Source organism: Euprymna scolopes, chromosome 44, assembly GCF_053919585.1.
Source record: "Euprymna scolopes isolate OS-2025 chromosome 44, ASM5391958v1, whole genome shotgun sequence".
In the NCBI taxonomy this organism is placed as follows: Eukaryota; Metazoa; Mollusca; class Cephalopoda; order Sepiida; family Sepiolidae; genus Euprymna; species Euprymna scolopes.
Genome location: NC_136525.1, coordinates 43,231,476 through 43,252,375, shown reverse-complemented (window position 1 = coordinate 43,252,375; position 20,900 = coordinate 43,231,476). Strand labels below are relative to the sequence as shown.

The window sequence follows — 20,900 nt, the reverse complement described above, 5'->3', positions numbered from 1 at the left end:
CTATAAGCTTTTTATGCAAATATTATGCAAGTATAAATCATGTAGAATATCTGCACGAATATAATTATACATAATAGTTAACTAAAGATAATCATCCCATAAGAAAACCGAAAAAAACTAACAGGGAATTAATTAAAATGAATGTTTAAAAGAATATACAAATTAGCTAGATCTTTTGCACATGAATGCAATTCCACGACCCATATATAACAAAGTTGTATTTTCTTTTTAAATAAATAGATTTTAATATAAATATCAATACACAAAAAAAAAAAAAAAAATTTATAGTAGTATATATAAATAGCATCAAGTCAGGCGAAATAACTCAGTTCGTTTTGTTACAATTAATGGCGAATGTAACACAATGATGGATTTGTCAAAGTACAAATGTAATAATGTAGTAATATCTACATATTAACACGATAGTGTGTGTGTTACATCCGGGTCGTTTAATTGCTATGTACTTCCATTTCCTGTCATAAATAATTTTACCAAGAATTCTTCATAAGTTTTGGTTTCAGTTTCGATTATGGCTGAAGGAACCCAAGTTATATATTTTTCATAAGTTTTTATTTCGGTTTTGATTCAAGTTAATGCACCCAAGTCATATGGATATATCTTCATTTTTGAAATCGCAACTTTATAATGCATAAAAATCGATCATTAACTCTATAATAATATATACAAAATCTGCAAGAATTAAAATACTATATTTAAGCATACTTTACGACCGGGCTTTGCTGGGCATTTGTGCTAGCGTAGATAAATACTTTTGCAGTTTTAACAAAAAAGCTACAATAATATCAAAGCGTCTCCATTTACACTGAACATCTACAGAATGTCAACATCAATATATTACATAAGAAGGCGTCCCCTGTGGAATTTCTACAGGTTCCGCTAGTTTAACTAATTATGACATGATAGGTAGATAACATTACAATTCTCTCTGAGGTCAATCTTGGGCTACGTCCGGTTGAGCCTAGACATCATTTGCAGATCATTAATGATACTATCTGTTGGTTAGTATGGTCTGTGATTTCTTTGTTGGTAATTTAATCGCTCCATTTGATCCCTAGAATCTTTCTAAGTCACTTGGAATCAAACGCATCTATTTTTTTTTCTCTTGCTTGATTTTGAGTTGTCAAGTTTCACTTTTCGTATAGCATTATGGAAAAGACGGTTTTATAAAATCTTAATTTCGATTCAAGAGTAAGTTTTTGTTGCTCCAGATCTTACAGAGCTAGTTAAATGTTACTGAGGTCTTACCTATCTTGCACTGCAGCTCATAGTTTATGCTGTCTTTTTTGTTTATGAATTTTCCTTCAATTATACGAGAGGCATTACAAAAGTAATGCCTCCTATTTTTTTGGATTATTATGCAGCTGCCTAGGTAGATGACATTATTGACTATACAAGAGATATTCAAAAAATAATACCTCCTATTTTTTAATTGTTTGTGGAGCTTCCTAAGTCTGTTGTCAACTATAGTTACTAAGTATTGAATAGATAAACCAAAATACATTGTGTTTTTATATGACTGTACTTTTGTATGCAATGGCAGAAACCTTAGAAAACGACTTCCAACCTGTAGTCGAATGATGACATAAATGATGGTAATATTTAATGCTACTAAGACTAAGCTTCTTTCCTTAAACAATTACAAGAAAACCTTCTAAATCTCTGATTGCTATTAATAATAATATACTACCTGAAAGCTCTTGAGAGTATTCTATATCTCGACAAAGTTACTATTCACCCATACATGGAGTATTTTCGCCACATCTGGCACTAGTATCTCGCTCTTAGACAGGGTCCAAAGAAGAGTCACCAACCTAACAGGTTACTTAGAATTTTCAAATCGATTTTTTTTTTTTTTTTTTTTTTTTTTTTTTTTTTTTAAATCAAATCCAAAAGGCCAAGAAACTCTAAAAAAAAAAAAAAAAAAAAAAAATGGAATGCGGTCATAAATTAATGCTAATCTTAGGGTATGTCCGAATGAGTCTGGGCACCATTTGCAGATTATTATTGATACTATCTATTGATTAGTGTGATCTGTGATTTCTTTGTTGGTAATTTAATCGCTCCATTTGATCCCTAGAATCTTTCTAAGTCACTTGGAATCAAACGCATCTATTTTTTTTTCTCTTGCTTGATTTTGAGTTGCCAAGTTTCACTTTTCGTATAGCATTATGGAAACGACGGTTTTATACAATCTTAATTTCGATTCGAGAGTAGGTTTTTGTTTCTCCAGATCTTGCGGAGCTGGTTAAATGCTGTATTGCGGGGGTACACATTTATAATAGACAGTGGAGCTGAGAGACGTTAATGAACAGTTCTTTAAACAACAAGGGAGATGCATTATTGAAGAGAGGAGATATAGTCACCCCTTTGGAAGGGGTTTACAAAGTTCATTATACTAGACAAGGACATCGTGATGATAACATATAAGCTTGAAAAACAAAACACATTACCTTGATTCAGATTCGAGAGTAAGTTTTTGTTTCTCCAGATCTTGCAGAGCTTGTTAAATGTTACTGAGGCCTTACCTATCTTGCACTGCAGCTCATAATTTATACTGTCTTTTTTGTTTATGAATTTTCCTTCAACTATATGAGAGGCATTACAAAAGTAATGCTTCCTATTTTTTTTTTTTTTTTTTTTTTGATTATCAAGCTTCCTAGGTAGATGACGTTATCAACTATATAAAAGGCATTCCAAAATAATGCCTTTTTTTTTTTTTTGTGGATCTTCCTAAGTCTAAGTTGTCAACTATAGTTACTAAGTATTGAATAGATAAACCAAAATACAGTGTTTTTGCATGATTGTACTTTCGTAGGCGAGCTTAGAAAACCTTAAAGGCCAAGAAACTCTAAAAAAAATAAATAAATAAATTTAAAAAAAAAAAATAAATAAATAAATGGAATGAGGTCATAAATTAATGCTAATCTTAGGACATGATCGCTCTATTTGATTCCTAGAATCTTCACAAGGCACTTGGAATTCCTTCTCTTGGTTGATTTTGAGATACCAAGTTTCGCTTCCATATAGCAATGCAAACGAGACGTTGCTTTTATAAAATGTTAATTTAGATCCGAGGGTAAATTTCTTTGTTTCTCCAGATTTTGCAGAACTGATTAAATGTTGCTGCGGCATTACCTATCCTGAACAGCAACTCATAATCTATACTGCCTTTCTTATTTATGCTGCTTCCCAAGTAAGCGAATTTTGTCAACTATAACCATTAATCTTATTAAAAGAGTCAATAAACCAAAATAAATTATTTTTGACAAATTTCCTAACTAAAAATTTCCTATAAAATAATGCATGCTGCTAATAGTATTTATTACTAGTGATGGAATGATTCCAACATTTTTCCCGATTCTGATACAATTACCGATTCCATACTTAATTCCCTGATTCAGATTCTTTATAAATCTCTAAATATTTAACTATAGAGTTGTGTTTTTTTTCTCCGATTAGCGTAAAAACACACATTAAATGTGCAAATATTTTACTAAACGTAAAAATATACCTGTGGGGGGGGGGGGGACGAGCTATCGATTTTAGCTTCACTGGTGGTTTTAAACCAATAAATATTTATTATTTTATCATCATTACCAGCAATGGAAGATTTTGCTTTAAACAAAATCAAAGACAATTAAAAGAATCGTTTTGGCATCGGAAAATCGGTACGAATTTTTCCGATTCCAATACCCTCAATTATTCCGATTTTTTTGATTCCCGATCTGATTTATCGTCCCAACACTATTTATTACCTTCTGACGTAACAGGAAGTAAGGAAAAAAAAATTTTCTCATTGCCTCATTTTAAACAGATTTTTTTTTTTTTTTTTTTTTTTTACATCCTGAAACGTTGAATGGCACATACTTAGAAAATGTTGACAAGGTTGTTGCAAAAGTGGGCTCTCTCTACCATGCTAGAAAATTATTTACATTTAATAATATCCCGTATCTCTATAGAAACCACTATTCATCTATGCATGGGATATTGTTGCCAAAGCTAGGCTGGTTCATCTACCACTAGCACGACCACCGAAATATAGAAGGCCTGTTAACTGAAAAATGCCTGCAGGCAACGTAGGTAAGGTTTGTCAAACTATCACTGTCGATAACAGTGATATTTTTAACCTGTTTTAAATCTTTTTAAAAATGCCCTCATATGAGGGTATATATATATATATATTTTTTTTTTTTTTTTTTTTTTGGTAGCCGTGCCACTAGTCTCTCCCTCTTAGGCAGAAACGATAAACAATTTTTTTTTTCTAATTTCTTTAAAGTATTTCGTATAAAATAATTCATGTCGCTAATAATATTTATTACCTTCTGACGTAACAGGAAGTCAGAAAAAAAATACAACAAAAAAAATCGTTTCTATTGGTTCATTTAAAAAAAAAAAAAAAATTTTTTTTTTGTTAGTTTAGATCCGGAAACAAAAAACAATGCATACAATTGAAAAGTTGAGTGTTTACAAAATTGTGAATCACACCTATTTATCAGAGATACATACAAAGCATATTATTTGTGCGTATGCGTTTGAGAATTCAATTGAAAATAAAAACTTATACTAAGATGAAAAAAAAAAAAAAAAAATGTTCAAGTCAGCAAAATGAAGGTTAATTTTGAAAATTAGGCTTGTTTAGATTCAAAATTAAAAATTGTTTATTTTTTATGATTGGAAGGAGAAGGAGGAGGTCAAGACAAAAAGGGGGAAGAGACAGAGTAAAAAAGGAAAAATATTTTTTTGTTTTTCTAGATCTTGTAGACATTAATCGATTAAATCTGGATTCATTTTGAATTCAATACAATCTAAATTTTAATCTCTATTTTTAGTTGAATCCAAATGTCAATGCATTCCAAAGAAAAAAAAATTTTATTGGGTCATTTTTTTCAAAAAAAATAAATAAATAAATAAATAATTGTTTGTTTTGTTTTACATCCATAACTACAATTGAAAAGTTGAATGTTTAAAAATATCACAAATTTAAAATATACGAATCACACCTGCTTATGTTTATATACAAAGTACAGTATTGTTTGCATGTGTGCGTTTGAGGATGCAATTGAAAATGAAGACCTATACTAAGATCAAATAAAACTGCTGTAGGACTGACCAGAGTCACCCCTAAAGGCCAAGAATTAGGATGAAAGTAATACCATTCCCCAAGAATTAATAGTTTCTTAGTCCCTCTCTTTCTCTTTCTCATAAATCGTACACAAACCAGGAACTGCTATCCAGAGTCCCTCATAATCTCCCACTCCCTCTCCTTAACGAATCCCTAGCCAACATGACAGGCGAGTAGGCAGTATACTCTTAGCCCCGAAACCAACGAGACGTACGTTGCCAGTGAACATTATTAACAAGAGGTGTACTCACTCCAAAATGTAAAAAGGCAAATAAAGTTCTTTCCTTTTAAAGGAAAACATTTGTATTTCTTTTATTATTATTTCTTTATTTTTATTTTTACACGGTGATCACCACTTATCAAGGCCCGGAAGCCACTCAGGAATAAGGGTTATTGCATGTACAGTATGTTAGTGGGCATTTAATAAAAGTGTCTACTTAAGGGGGCGGGTCATCAGGAATTTGTTTATGTTGGACTTGAAGACATCCCGGTTGTAGTCAGGTGGGAAGCAGGCAGACGGAACAGAGTTCCACAGGCATGCAGTTCTAAGAAAGAAGCTTTGTTCATGGAATCTACGTTTTGATTTAGGCACAGATAAAAAGTGGAGGAAATTTTTGACAGTGGTTTCAACTAGACGGGTGTTTTTCATAAAAGATTTGCGAGGTGGGACTAGAGATTGGAGCTCAGACGAGCACCTGCCATGGAAATAATGATAAAACAAAGATAGGCTCGCAACGTCTCTTCTGTGGGAGAGAGGTTGCAGGGATGAGAAAAGGGCATCCCCCACTAAGCCACGAAGTCTATTTTGTACACGAGATAGGCTGTTTTTAGCAGCTCCTGCCCAGATATGGCAGCAGTATTCCATCCTTGGGCGTACTTGGCTTTTATATAGATAGAGAATTGCATCAGTAGCGAGATATCTTCTGGAGCGGTAGAAGGATCCCACCATCTTTCCAGCGACCTTGGAAACAAACTTGATGTACATGTTCTATTTCAGATCAGGAGTAAAGGTCAAGCCCAGAAGCTTGTCAAAACATGGGGCTTCTTCTAGACGAGAGCCATCCATTTCAATTGATGCCAGATGGGGATTAGAGCGTTGATGATGTAAAGATAGGAGCTTGGTTTTAGATGCATTAAAAGGTAACCCAGCCATGTCTTACCCCATTGAACCACGCGCTAGAGATCAGATGAGAGAGAATCAGGGATAACTTTGTCATTTACAGCCTTTGATGTGTTGCCATAGATGGTCGTGTCATCAACATAGATGTCAACGAGTGATTTAAGTATGTGTTTAGGGAGATCATTGATGTAGATCAGGAAAAGAGTTGGGCCCAGGATGGACTCCAGCATTAATACTGCAGGCTTCTGATTTTTGTCCATCGACCACGACTCTTATGAGCCTATCAGAGAGAAATGATTTAATGATAGAGAAAACATTTCCAGTTATACCGTAGCTGGAAATCTTGTGAAGTAGGCCTTTATGCCATACCTTGTCAAGAGCAATTGCCCTAGAAAGGAAACCTTTGTCAAGAGATTCACTAATCCTATGAGATTAGCACATCTGCGGTAGATCTTGCAGAGCAGAAACCATATTGCATGTCACTAAGAAGGTGGTTGACTATTTCTCTATTTAATATGGATTCCAGCAACTTACTCATGACACACAGGAGACTTATTGGTCTGTACTGAGAGGGAGATGACTTATCACCTGAATTCTTAAATACAGAGCATACTGATGAGGTTTTCCAGGGTGTTGGAAAGCACTTCTCCTTAAGGCAATGCTTAAACAGTTTCGTAAGTATGGGAGCAAGTTCTGGTTGAAGCTTTTTTAACACTATAATTGAGATGCCGTCAGGGCCAGTTGCTTTACTGGAATCAAGGTTCTTGATTAACAACTAATGAAGACAAATGCCAGGCAATGTTACATTGCCTTATTTATGGAGCTTTCCAAGTAGGTGAAGGAAGTTGTCAAGTATTTATTGTATTTTTTTTGGATTCTTAAGACTAATGTTTCACGTTTCGGTTGATGTAACCTCCAACCTTCTTTAAGTGTATCTTGTCAAACTCAAAGAATCTTTTCTATCGAATTGGGAATCTTCACGCCATTTTGAATCAAACCCTTTATTTCATGGGTGTAGCATGCTCTCGTTCCGTAAGCCATGACTGAATTAAGTATAAATTGTTTTTTTATTAAACGTATATTTATGCAATGTCCGAAACCTTAGAGGAAGACTTTCAGTGGAATGAGGGCATAAATGAATAACATTTCATGCTGCTAAACCTAAACTTCTTTTCTTTAAACAATTACAAGAAACCTTCTCAATCATTGATTACCATGATTAATAATACACTACTACCTGAGAGCTCTTAAATACAAACTCCTCAATCTAGCATTCACAGGCAACATGAACTGGAACAAATACATTGAAGACATTGCCAAAGCTGCTGCAAAACTGGTCTCTCTCTCCCTCTCTCGTGTTAAAACATTACTCATCCTTAACAGTATCCTGTATCTCTACAAAAATCACCATTCGTCTACGGAGTGTTGTTGCCACAGCTGGACTGATGCATTTTTTTTTTTTTTTTTTTTTTTTTTTTTTTTTTTTTTTTTTTTTTTTACATAGGCATAACCACTTATCAAGCCCCAGAGACCACTCGAGAATAAGGGTTAAGAGTGTACAGTAGTCAAATGGACAATATAGTAATCATTAGTAATGGAAATTTGGTAAATTTATTAACAAGTGGAACGGCTCATCAAGAACTTTGTTTACGCTCGTTGGACTTGAAGACAACCATATTATAGTAAGCCGGAAAGCAGGAAACGGAAGACAATTCTACAGGCGTGTAGTTCTAGGAAAGAAACTTTGTTCATGGAATCTACGTTTAGGTTTAGGCACAGATAAAGAGTGGGGGAAATTAGTGATAGTGTTTTCAGCTAGACAAGTGTTTCTCGTGAAAGTTTGGCGAGGGGGTACCATAGATTGAAGCTGTCAAACACTTTCCATGAAAATAACGATAAAGCAGAGACAAACTCGCAACATCTCTTCTGTGAGATAGAGGTTGCGGCGAAGAGAAAAGGACATCTTCTACAAGGCTATAAAGTCTATTTTGAACTCTATCAATGTAGGACAAGTTCTTTCTAGCAGCTCCTGCCCAGATGTGGCAACAGTATTCCATCCTTGGACGTACCTGGCTCTTATATAGATAGAGAATTGCATCAGCAGTGAGATATCTACCGAATCGATAGAAAGATCCCACCATTTTTCCAGCTACCTTTACAGTGGGTATCCATTGTTTTTAAAGACTGAATGGAGGCAATGGTGAATTAGAACAAATACATTGAAAACATTGCCAAGACTGCTGCAAAGAAGGTGGGCTCCCTCTACCATGCGAGAATTGCATCATCTACTGGATATCTACCACTAGTCTCTCACTTTTAGGTAAAAAAAAAAAAATGTCTCCAACCAAATAGATTCTGCACTATCAATCAAACTCCAACCTCTGTCTCATCATTGCAGGGTTACATCCCTTCGCCTTTTTTCTGTTTTACAAGTATTTTAATGGGATGTGCTCTGACAAACTCGTAATGCTTGCGATCCCTCAATGCAAATACCCCTGACTAATCCAACAAGCAACAAAACCAGACAGTTGCCGCACCTTATCATAATAAGGAGCTATACAAAGTTTTAACCAAATCAACCTAGTCGTTTCTGAGAAAATATGTAACTTAAATACTAATCTCTATTAATCTCCAACTGTGCATTGAACGGATACCATAATACTTAGTTTATTACACTGTATTGTAACGAAAGTCCATACAAAATTTCATCTAGATCGGCTCAGTAGTTTCTGAGAAAGAGTGAAACAGACAGACAAAGAGAAATGTATAGATATACAAACCTAACTTTACATAAATAGATATTTTCAATTTCCCTCAAATATAAAAGGGATAATTAAAAAGGTCCTTGGCCTTCGAGTCAGGATCAAAGTGTAGTATCTGGTATCTGTTTTGATGCTGCACTTCTTTCACTTCACTTTTTTGGTCTCAGTTAGTGGAGGAGAAATCCTTCATGACGAAGACATTTTTTTATTTTTGTTACCAACCAGAGTGCCTCTTTAGGAGCTGGTTTTCCCCCCACATTAAAAAAAACAACTTTGTGTCTAACTCTGCCCTCATGGGGAGACAAGGAAAAAGTAAATTAAGCGAATAGATTTATCTTGTTTGTGACAAATAATTAAAAAAGGTTGATATTTGTTTTTAGTCGCGTGCAAGTCGGTCCGTCCGTCTGTCCATAACACTTTTGTGCTTGGCCTTTTTGGTTAAAATCAAAGGTCTGTTGTTAATAGATGCTGTTCTTACCTTTTTAAGCTTTTCTTGGCTTTTTGGCCGGGATCAAAGTGTAGTTGGCCATGTGCTTAAGTTTTTTGTTCATTGGTGATTTTGACTGTATTTTTAACATGAAGAAAAGATTTAATATCTCAAAGTGTAGTATCTGTTCCGGCAGATACTGCAAGCAAAGACCATATGTGAGGGCAACCCCACATATAAGACCTTGGTCAATGTAGGGGCAACCCTTCATACCAATTGCCACTATCCAGCTCCTCTACTCCCCGGGGAGTTGGTCCCCATTTCCCCTACACTCCTCACATTAAAAATCGGCCTTGTGCCTAATTTGCTCGGTGGGGGAGCAAATAAATACCCTTTTCTTGGCCTTTTGGCCAAGATCAAAGTGTAGCATCTGTTCTTACTACATGCTGTACTTATTGTGCTATAAAGTGGGGGATCACTTTTCTGTATTAATTTAATGTAAAATGATCAACCACTTTACAACCAGTCAGTCTCAAAGCCATTCAAGTCATTCTCCAGATCATTCAAATTGTTTTTGAAGGATTTCAGTTATTTTTTAAGCATTCAAGTCACTCTTAAGGTCATTCAATTCATCCTTAAGGTCATTTAAGTCATTCTAAGTCATTTACTTCTTATTTATTTAAGTCATTTCAGCCCATTTTTCGGTCATTTTAGTTTATCTTTAAGAATTTCATGTCAATCCTACATTCATGTATTCATTCATTACACGAGAGCACGCGAATGATGGCTATCGGCCTTGTTTTTTTTTTTGTATAAGAAAACGTGAAAGAATGTTGATTCTGTTCTCACGTTAATTTCTAGTCTCGAGGCAAACAAATATCAGCTTAAATGAAATATCTGAATAAATTACGATCTATTGTGGGAAGAAACTATCTTTATCCGCAGATGACCTGAAAAGTAAAAATAAAAAACGTGCAGCGCAAGTAAAAATATACCTATCTACGGTGCTTATACAATACTAGCAAGGCTACCCGGTATCCGCACACACTTATATAGCTTACTCGATGAATAAGGGAAGTAATTCCTTGTGAAACAAGTGAAGCCTGCATGGTCCCCCGGGAGTGCACAATAAACGAGGCATAAAAAAAGAAAATTAAGTTCAGCATTGCCCCCCCCCCTCCATTTAGCCCCAAAAGTTCCCAGGGGTCGTCAAATCTTGGTGAAAATGAACAAACGGTGTAGTTTTAGGTCTTAACATATGTAAATTTGAGTTCAGCACCATGCAAAAAAAAAAAAAAAAAAAAAAAATGACCAAGTCCATCATTTGTCCCCCCCCCCCATTTAGCCCCAAAAGTCCCCAAGGACATATTTAAATTTGAGTTCAGCACCATGCAAAACTGATAAATAGACATACACAGAAACTTTTGGACAAACATGTATAAAATGGTCCCAAAAATGGAGTGTTTTTATTAGCCCTAAAAGAGCCCCTGGGGCACACCCAAGAGTTATCCCGAAGTGTAGACAAACAAAATTATATAGAAATCAGTTAGTTATAACTTTTCAGAAAGTTTTATAAAAATCCAAGGTATCAATTTTAGCCATTTTAACCCGAAAGGCACCCCCCTATAGGAGGCAACCGGATCATGTTTAATGTTTGTGCAAAATTTCAAAAAATTCTAAGGCGTAGTTATTGAGGAAAAGTGTGGACGGACCAACAGACAAGGGTGAATTTACAGGTCCACCCTCCTTTTGCCAGGGGGACCAAAAAAAAAAAAAAGTTCTCTCTGATTCTCTCTCCTCTGATCTTGAGCACATGGAAGAATGGGGAAAGAGGTGGCTGGTTAATTTTAACGCATCTAAAAACCAAGCTTCTATCTTTACGTCATCAATGCTCTAAAGTAACTTGAAGAATCCAAATACGAAAACACGAAAAGATGTACATTTTTGGTACATAAATAGAATTTAGATATGTTCATCCTACAAAACTGCCTCAATTGATTTTTAAAATGAAAACAGCATCTGTCCATTGTCTCTTACAATATATGTGTGTGTGGGGGGGGGGTCGAGTTGTAACTTTGGTAACTGGACTACCTGAGCGTTTCTTTGGCTAGTCAAACAACTTACCTGCCATTATTCAAATAGGTAAATAATGGCTTTCATAAGTGTAGTTCTTCCCATAAGCCTTCTTGTTTACACAGGAGTGGGGGGGGATGTGGTTTTTTTGGGGTTAGCGAGTGGGTGTTCGCCTTCCTTTGTCCAGTTGTGGTGGTGGTGCTGCTGCTGCTGATTTTATTATCAACCAGCCATTTTTCAAGCCAACATTCCATTTATCTTTTTACTGCTTCCCCCCCCCCTTCACAGAACTTGTATATTTTGTCATTTTATTTTCACTCTAATGACTAACACTCATCTGCTTGTCTTTCGCCATTTTGTCTGGATTCTTTCTTTTGTCCTACATATATATCTACACTGTTATAAATTTGTTTTGTTTTTTGTTTAACGATATTCATACTAAAAACCCTTTTCCTATTTATTTAAAATTAGCCTGGGTGCCCAGCGTTACCCGGGTGTTTGGAGGTGTGTGTTAGGCAAAAAAAAAAAAAAAAAAAAAAAAAGTGGTAGTTGGCAGGTAGGCTTGAACATATACCACAAAGAAGGAAAAGAACATGAAAAAAAAAAAAAACGTGACATCTTTGCTGTTGTGTCCATCGCCAAACTGGAAGTGACAAAGGTTTGAATTAAGGCTAGTCAATCGAAAAGAGGGGATGACTTTTGAAAATATCGGTGAAGAAAAAGCGACCCCTTCCTGTAGAAAAGTGCCCAACTGAGGGTAAAGGAATTAATGTTTTAGCCAATTTTTCGATATTTGTCGTCCGAAGGGTTGAGCTTCAAAATGATACCAATCATGTGAAAATCCATCGCCTCTGTCAAAAGTTTTAAGCAGACATACAAACATACATACATACATTTAAACAAACAGGTGATATTTATATTATAAAAGAAAATACAACTTTGTTATATATGGCTTGTTGAATTGCATTCATCTGCAAAAAATCTAGCTAATTTACATATTCTTTTAAACATTCATTTTAATTCCCTATTATTTTTTTGTTAGTTTTTTTTGTTTTCTTATGGGATGATTATCTTTAGTTAACTATTACGTGTAATTATATTCATGCAGATAAGTCTACATGATTTAAACTTGCGTAATATTTGCATAAAAAGCTTATAGTAAACACAAACCTCTTTCTATATATTATTATTTATGTATGCGCATATATATATATATAAACCAATCAAGATATCTACTATCTGGAATGGACATAACTTATCTAGGATCTCAAGTGATCTGCTTTCTCAGTATGAACCTTTGCTTTTAAAACATTTTTTTTTTTCACAAAGGCTATCTAATTAAGGTAAATATTTTCTGCCAACGCAGGTCTCAAAACTCTTATCTCTAATGAGATTTGCCAACTTCGAAACGTAATACCCACTTGTAAATTTATTTCATGTAATCGAGAAAGGCATATTATCTCGTAGATTAAAATCGACGTCTCTCGACTGCATGCACGCAGGGAGGCAGATTATATTACACTCCTGAAAAGGTTAGAATCGTTTTAAAATGTCGCTCACAATTTTTTTTTGGTAATTAATTCAAAGGCATTACGATATTGTTTACCTGTGGAATTGTAATTACACAACAGAAGTCATTATGTATAGATAAGTTTTGACGTCTAAAATCCAGATGAGAAATGTCAAACGCCCCCAACCTGTCTGCCACAGAATAAAAACCTCTTTGAAACACTCATTAAGCTTTGTAATCTGTATATAATGAATCTATATCGTGCCGACATCAACTAGAGCAGGAGTCAGAGCCAATAGCCAGATTAAATTATATAGAATTATAAAAAAAAATTATTGTTTGACAAAGCGGTAATTATTAAAGTCATTTCTTTGACCCATGGATTTTCAATGAATGGCTTATCTCATCAGAGGAAATGCTGCTAACAAAATGAAGTTTGCATTTAGATATGTATCTCTACAATTATATAAATACAACTTTGTGTGTGAGTTTGTTCCTTATAGACTCCAAAATGGCTGAACAGATTTTCTTTAAAATTTACAGAACTTTAGTGTATAAGTCTGGGAGTGATCTTAAGTTTTGTCTCAGAATACCCCCCGATAATTACCGATAATCAAAACCATTACTTTCCTTTATCTATCCTCAGTAAAGCAATTTTTTCCATGCCGTTGCTTAGCAACAATGATAGAACAACGGGCAGTGGAAATTCTACTGTAGGAAAGTTGATAGCGTTTTTTTTATTTATTTATTTTTTTTTTGCATGACGTGGTCTGTAGGTTTCAACCCCGCATGTAAATTTCTTAATGTTTTTTTTTCGTTAAGTGGAAAGAAGTTTATATAAAATAATTTTATAAAAAGAAACAGTAGGTTCTCTAGAGGGCAATGTAGAATAACATATTTTGGACTACTGCATGGAGGCATGTGAAGCTTCTTCCCGGGCGATTTCACAGATTTCGATGACAATAAAAATATAGGAGTGTGAAATATTTGTTGATCATCATTCAATCCCGGGCAACGTCGGGTCTCTCTGCTAGTATCTTATAAAGCTCAACCTCTGTGTTTGTCTGTACACAAATACGTTCCTATATGGTCTACTATTATACTAATAATAATGATAGAAGAGGTATCAAGGAGCAAAAAAAAAAAAAAAAGGGGGCCCCCAGGAGGGGGGGGGGGCCTATGCATGCTCACACCATTTCACACAGAGCTACTAAATTTGGTAGGATAACCCACCATTCACCCCCACAAACAGGGATGGGGCTCCGGGGGTAGGGGGAGTCACTTATAACTGGAAACCCTATGCACGCTAACACCGTTTGATTTACACTCAGAGTTACCCAACATGGTAGGATAACCCACCATGAGTTGGGGAGGGGATTTGACGGGTTATATCGCTCACTTTCACCAATGGGGTGGGAGATCCATGGGTGTCACTTATAAATAGGAACCCTATGCAGGCTAACAGTTTTATGTAGAGCTAACGAACTTGCCATGATAACCGCATGGTTTTTACAGGTTACATTGTTCACTCCCATAAATTGAGATGGAGGCCCCATAGGGGTCACTTATAATGGGGAACCCTAAATAATGTTCATATGTTTGTGTTAATAAAGAGTCCCACTACTTCCCCCTCATGTTCATTTGATAAGGTTGCTTTGGTTTTGATACTCCCTAAGTTTGAAGTTATCTCTTTTTTTAACCCAGTGAATGACGGGTACTTCTGCAATATATATCTATATCACAAAGACCAAAGTGATGATTGGTGGTTGTAGTGTTGAAATGGCTCCAGAAAAAGGAAAATTCCCATGTTCAATTTGTAGAAAGGGATTCAGGGTCAATTTAATTTTTGATACTTGTAAACTATTCACTACACAAGAAGGCAACACCTTTCCATTATCTTACATTTTTTGCATACAAACTGGTTATCCTCTCCCAACTCCTGTAAGTTAAAAATAGCAATTCAAATCGCATTAAAACAGAAAACATGTATATTCATGATCTATTATAGAAAGATCTACTGCTTGGATCTATGTATGTATGTAGTTCAACTAAAACTCTAAAACTACAAAACAATTACCAACAAATCTGAATTTTTGAGATAAGGATTATTTATATTATTTGGATTCTCCAGACTACTGTTCTCATCTTGAGTGTCATTTGGACAATGTTTCGGTCAACATCCGAGAGTATCCTGTACCTCTACAAGGCCACCATTCACCCACGCATGAAGTACTGTTGCCACATCTGGGCCGGTGCATCTACTAGTAGCCCCTCCCTCTTGGATAGCGTCCAAAAAAGAGTTTTCAATCTAATATATCCCACTTTGTCAACTAAGCTCCAACCTCTGTCCCATCGCCGCCATGTTGCATCTCTGTGCCTGTTTTAGAAATATTTTAATGGAATGTGCTCTGATGAACTTGTTGCACTTGTGCTCCCTCAACATAAATATCCCCGACAATCCTGCTTAGCACAAAATCTCACCCCTTCACTGTTGAGGTCCCTAAATGCCAGAAAGTATCTTTCCTCGAACAGCAAGATTTTGAAATTCCCTTCCTGCTACCCTGAATTTACTGATATGCAGAAGTTTAAATGTAACACAAATCTTGTTAATCTTTCCTAGGCATGGTCCCAAGCAGTAGCTGAACGTGAAGAAAAAAAAAAAAAAAAAAATTTAACTTCTGACCTTTAGGTGTATCTTGCCGAACTCCGGAATCTTTCTGTCGAACTTAGGAATCTACACAGAATTTCAAACAGAACCTTTTATTTAATCAGTAGAGGTATTATGTTCTTGTTCTATCAGCCGTGGCTGGGTAGAAGCCCTAAGTAATTCACAATTGTATTTTAGGTGTCACCCACAATGAAGATTGAACCTTCAACCTCCAGAAGAGTGTAAATTTTACAAATGAATTTTACTAAGTACTCTATCCACTTCTACCACGGATCCTTGCAGATCTGAGTTTGATAGAAAGATTTCAGATTTCAACAAGATGAAGGTTGGAAGTTATATCAATCGAAACGTTGTGCGAATAACACGATGAGAACAGTCGTCCGAAGAATCTAAATCACACAAAATACTCAGATGCTTGATCCGCATTACAAGGATGGAATACTGCTGTGATATTTGGGTAGGAGCTGCTAAAAACAGCCTATCCTGCCTTGACAGAGTACAAAATAGACTTTGTGGCTTAGTGAGGGATGCCCTTTTCTCTACCCTGCAACCTCTCTCCCACAGAAGAGACGTTGCGAGCCTTTCCTTGTTTTATCGTTATTTCCATGGCAGGTGCTCGTATGAACTCCAATCTCTGGTCCCCCCCTCGCCAATCTTTCACGAAAAACACCCGTCTAGCTGAATCCACTGTGAAAAATTTTCCCCACTCTATATCTGTGCCTAAATCAAAACGCGGATTCCATGAACAAAGCTTCTTTCTTAGAACTGCACACCTGTGGAACTGTTCTGTCTGCCTGCTTCCCTCCGGACTACAACTTGGATGTCTTCAAGTCCAATGTTAACAAATTCCTAATGAACCGCCCCCTTAATTAAACACTTCATCAAATCTCCACACTAACATAATGTACTTGCAGTAACCCTTATCCCTGAGTGGCTTCCGGGCCTTGATAAGTGGTAATCACTGTCAAAAAAAAAAAAAAAAAAAAAAAAAATTACCCAAGATGAATATCTTAATTAGAGAAAAAATTATTTGTTCTTTGACCATAAACCGGTGCAGATTTGTTCGAGGTCTTTTTTCCAGCCATTTTATGTACTGACTAAAAGGGAAGTAACCGATTTTTTTTTTTCAAAGTGTCGTTTCCCTTATGTCGATTCATTCCTCAAAGAATCTATAAAAGTATGTATCCTGAGAGAGGAATAGGCTGGGCAGAGAAAAAAAAGAGTATGTGGGGAGGGGGAGGTTATGGCACATCAAACATTTTCAAGTTACTTGATACCAAATTCAGTAACTTTGGAAAAAAAAGTCTCATGCTACAAATTCTTTAGAATTCCAAATATTTATTCAGGATGTTTGGTTTGGTTGTTTTACGACATATCAACCCTTTTTAGTTTCTACTATTTTGGTAGAAGCTTTTATGCTTCAAGTTGTGTATATCAAACATTTATTCATGGAGTCTCATGCATTTTAGGTAAGGATGCAGATATCTTCAGACAGCCTAATCTGGTAGCACTGAGGGGGGAGTGGGAGTGAAAAACGAGGGAGGTTGAAAGAGAGGGAGAGAGAGAGAAAGAGGTAGAATGTGGCATTTTCTTGATGTTGTCAGAGATGAAGTACATCTAAAGTTAAGAAAAAATTATTCTTTGCCCGTAAACTAACACAAATTTTGTTGGGGTAGGTGTGGAGGGATCTGTTTGATGTATTAACTAAAGTGAGATAACTGATTTTTTTCAAGAAGTTTATTTTCCTTATGCCAGCTCATTTTTCAATGAATCTATAAATGCGTTTGTGTGTGTGTCCAGAGAGAGGAATAAGCAAAGAGAAGGGGGGAAGAGGGAAGGGGAAATTGGAGGAATGAAAGAAGTTTTAATAGAAATATGTTGTATTTTCGTAAAGGCAGCACCAGGTAATCCTAATAAGATTTTGTCTGGGAAAAAAAGAAAAATTAAAATCTAGCATGATTTTCTGGAAGTCCCTTAGTCTCGACATAGCAGGATTTCTTTTTAGGAAAGTCCTTGGTTCCGACATAGCAGGATTTCTTTTTAGGAAAGTCCTTGGTTCCGACATAGCAGGATTTCTTTTTAGGAAAGTCCTTGGTTCCGACATAGCAGGATTTCTTTTTAGGAAAGTCCTTGGTTCCGACATAGCAGGATTTCTTTTTAGGAAAGTCCTTGGTTCCGACATAGCAGGATTTCTTTTTAGGAAAGTCCTTGGTTCCGACATAGCAGGATTTCTTTTTAGGAAAGTCCTTGGTTCCGACCTAGCAGGATTTTGGGGGGAAATTCCTAACCTAGCAAGATTTTTTTTTTTTTGGGGGGGGGGGGTCCTTGGTTCCAACCTAGCAGAATTTTCTGGTTGTGATCTAATGGGTTTTTGAGATCTTATTTGGCAACATTGCTTGTCATAACACAGCTGGGACCCAACTCCTTCCCCCTTTTTCCCACAGAATCATCAGTTGACAAAAGTCACAAGATTCAAGTCATGCGACACAGAAGTAGAACATTGTGTGTTGATCTTATTCAAGAATTCCAATTCAGGTCAACCAGCCAAAATCATGAGACATAACTGAAATTGAAGTACTTTCTTTATCTCCCTTTTGAGGATACTGGGGGGGGGGCAGATACATTCTCAATCCTTAGCCTTATGTTGTCAACATAAAATATGCAAAACAAATTAATTTTTGAGATTACAAGAGTAAACCCCTAGAAATAGATGGATTTTTTTTTTTAATAAATAACAAAAAAAGAAATATTTTAGACATTTGTAGGTTTGTGCCTGTCACTTCACTTAGAATGATCCCTCAGTTCTTGCTAACATTGCTAAGAATAGAAGAGGTACCTATTTTTTTTTTTTTTTAAATTGGCAGCATATTTATAAATTAGAAAAAAATGGTTATCCGTTTTGTACTAGGTTATGTGATTAGAATCACTTCCTGGTAAAACAGTGGGTGATCACTTTACATTATATTCATAATAGCAAAGTGAACCCACACTGTGTGTGTGTGTGTGTGTGTGTGTGTGTGTGTGTGTGTGTGTGTGTGTGTGTGTGTGTGTGTGTGTGTGTGTGTGTGTAAAGTTAAAGAGTAAAGTTACATAGGAACTTTATTACAATATCAAATCAATAAGGGTTGAAGAATGGGAAAAAAAAACTCTTTAAGCCATGGGATCTCGAAGCTAAATGCTTCTCATCAGAAGAGGAAAAAAAGCCAGCATTCGTAGAGCTTTGATTATCCTGATAGGTTTGTCTAAATGAAAATTTTTCAACTTATTCTTATTAGCGTAATATATATATACTAGCATGGGTGCCCGGCGTTGCCCGAGTGTTTGGAGGTGTATGCTGAGCAAAAAAAAAGGGGGTAATTTTTTAAACTTTGACCCCTATTATGACCCCTGAAAATTTATTGTTTTGGGCTCAAATCAAGTTATTAAGTTAGATCCATGTCCACGGAAGCTATATCTAAAATTTAAAGTGTGTAGACCCAAAATTGTCGGAGAAGTTTGGTAGAGTTCTCAAAGCTCAAATCGTTGAACTTTGACCCCTTAATCGCCAAATTTCTGGCTAAAAACCGATCACATAGATTTTTCCAAATCTCAGTACCCTGTATATCAAATTTCGAGTCTGTAGACTAAAAATTGACAGAGTTATTTCGTAGGGAAATGTACATAGACACACACACACACACACACACTTTCACTTTTATAGATATATAGATTTAAAATTTGAGTCTGACAGAATGACAAAATTATATTGCAAACCGATATATTAAACAAACGAACTTCAAAGAGACAAATGAACACATAAGTAAAAACAATTTGTATTAGAAAACATTTATTATTCCACGTCTTTTTTTTACAGACCTGACGACTGAGGTTCGCTCTTAATAAAAATTGTTTTTTATAGTCTTAATTTTGACTTCCTTTTTCATAAAAAACTAAAAAAAAAATCAAGAAAGAAAAGAAATTTAATTTTATTTTTTCATTAATTTCTTTTTGTGCAAAGCAATTCTTTCAAACTTACTCTGTTTCCAAAATGTTTTTATTTTATTCCCCTCCCCCTTCATTCATTTTCCTCCGCATCCTGGCAAGATTACTGTACACATAGATTCGAAAAAATAGTCAAAAACAAATATATAAATAAATGTTATCAAAGGCAAGATAAGTTACTTTTCTACCTAACTGGATATCTTTTTTGTGTTTTTATTCAATGTAATATATTCATTCAGCTCGAAAAACATACAGTGTTTACCGATGTGTTGGAAAATTCAAGATGGCGTCTCACACCCTCTTTAACACCGTAAGTTTGGGAAAAGGTGTTATAAATAAAAAACTATACAAAATACTATTAAAAACCCGCCGAATATATGTCAACCTATGTCACGGTAACATATATTGAGCGAGTTTTTAACAGTATTTTAACAGGGCACATCGTAAAAACTGACCCATTAATTTTCCTGAAGTAAAAACTATATAGTTTTTAAACTTTTAAAACTGTACATTATAAAAAGAAAACTGTTCGAGTGATTTTTTTTTTTTTTTTTTTTTACATGGGTGTCACCACTTATCAAGGCCCAGAGGCCACTCAAGGATAAGGGTTAATAGGTATACATTAGTCATTGTGATTTTAGCATAGTAAACAGTGGGAATTTTGTAACTTGGATTACTTGAAAAAGAAAACTGTTCGAATGATTGAAAATGAAAACAAAATAACAATGTAAATATATTGATAAGAAAAAACAAAAACAAACAAAGTTTCCGTTTCAGGAACCCGAGTTTAAGTTTATGTCGTAATCATTCAACTCGTTAGCGGTTTTATTCAGCGATTAGGGATAACCATACGACATATCTAATTACCAAAGCGATTTTTTTTTATTTTTTTTTTTTATTAAAACTAAACCTGTTTAGTTTTAATGAACCAATTTTTTTTAAAGCCAACACTTTAGTTATTTTGAGAGCGTGCAACTGCACCCGAAAGGTTGATTAGGAAACTCCAAATCCTTTTATGACTCGGAAAAAAAAGGGCTTTTTATCGGCTTAAATGATAAACTAATGTTAAATATTAGTATTTGCCATCGATTCTGAAATAAAATGAAATCCTGACATTGTGATCATTTTTGCAGGTGTTATGTGCCAAATATTGAAATAAGAATGTTTAAATTCAATTATTGTAATTTAAGTCTTTAATTTTAAAGTCGATTTTATT

The 20,900-nt window shown here is 35.2% G+C and overlaps 1 protein-coding gene and 1 pseudogene across 2 annotated transcripts in view; one reads left to right on the top strand and one right to left on the bottom strand.

The window, feature by feature from the left end:
- Positions 1-20,900, bottom strand: part of LOC145268820 (V-type proton ATPase 116 kDa subunit a1-like) — a 156,073-nt gene that overhangs the window by 115,085 nt on the left and 20,088 nt on the right. The window lies entirely within an intron of this gene.
- LOC145268914 (U2 spliceosomal RNA) lies at positions 9,842-9,969 on the top strand (annotated as a pseudogene).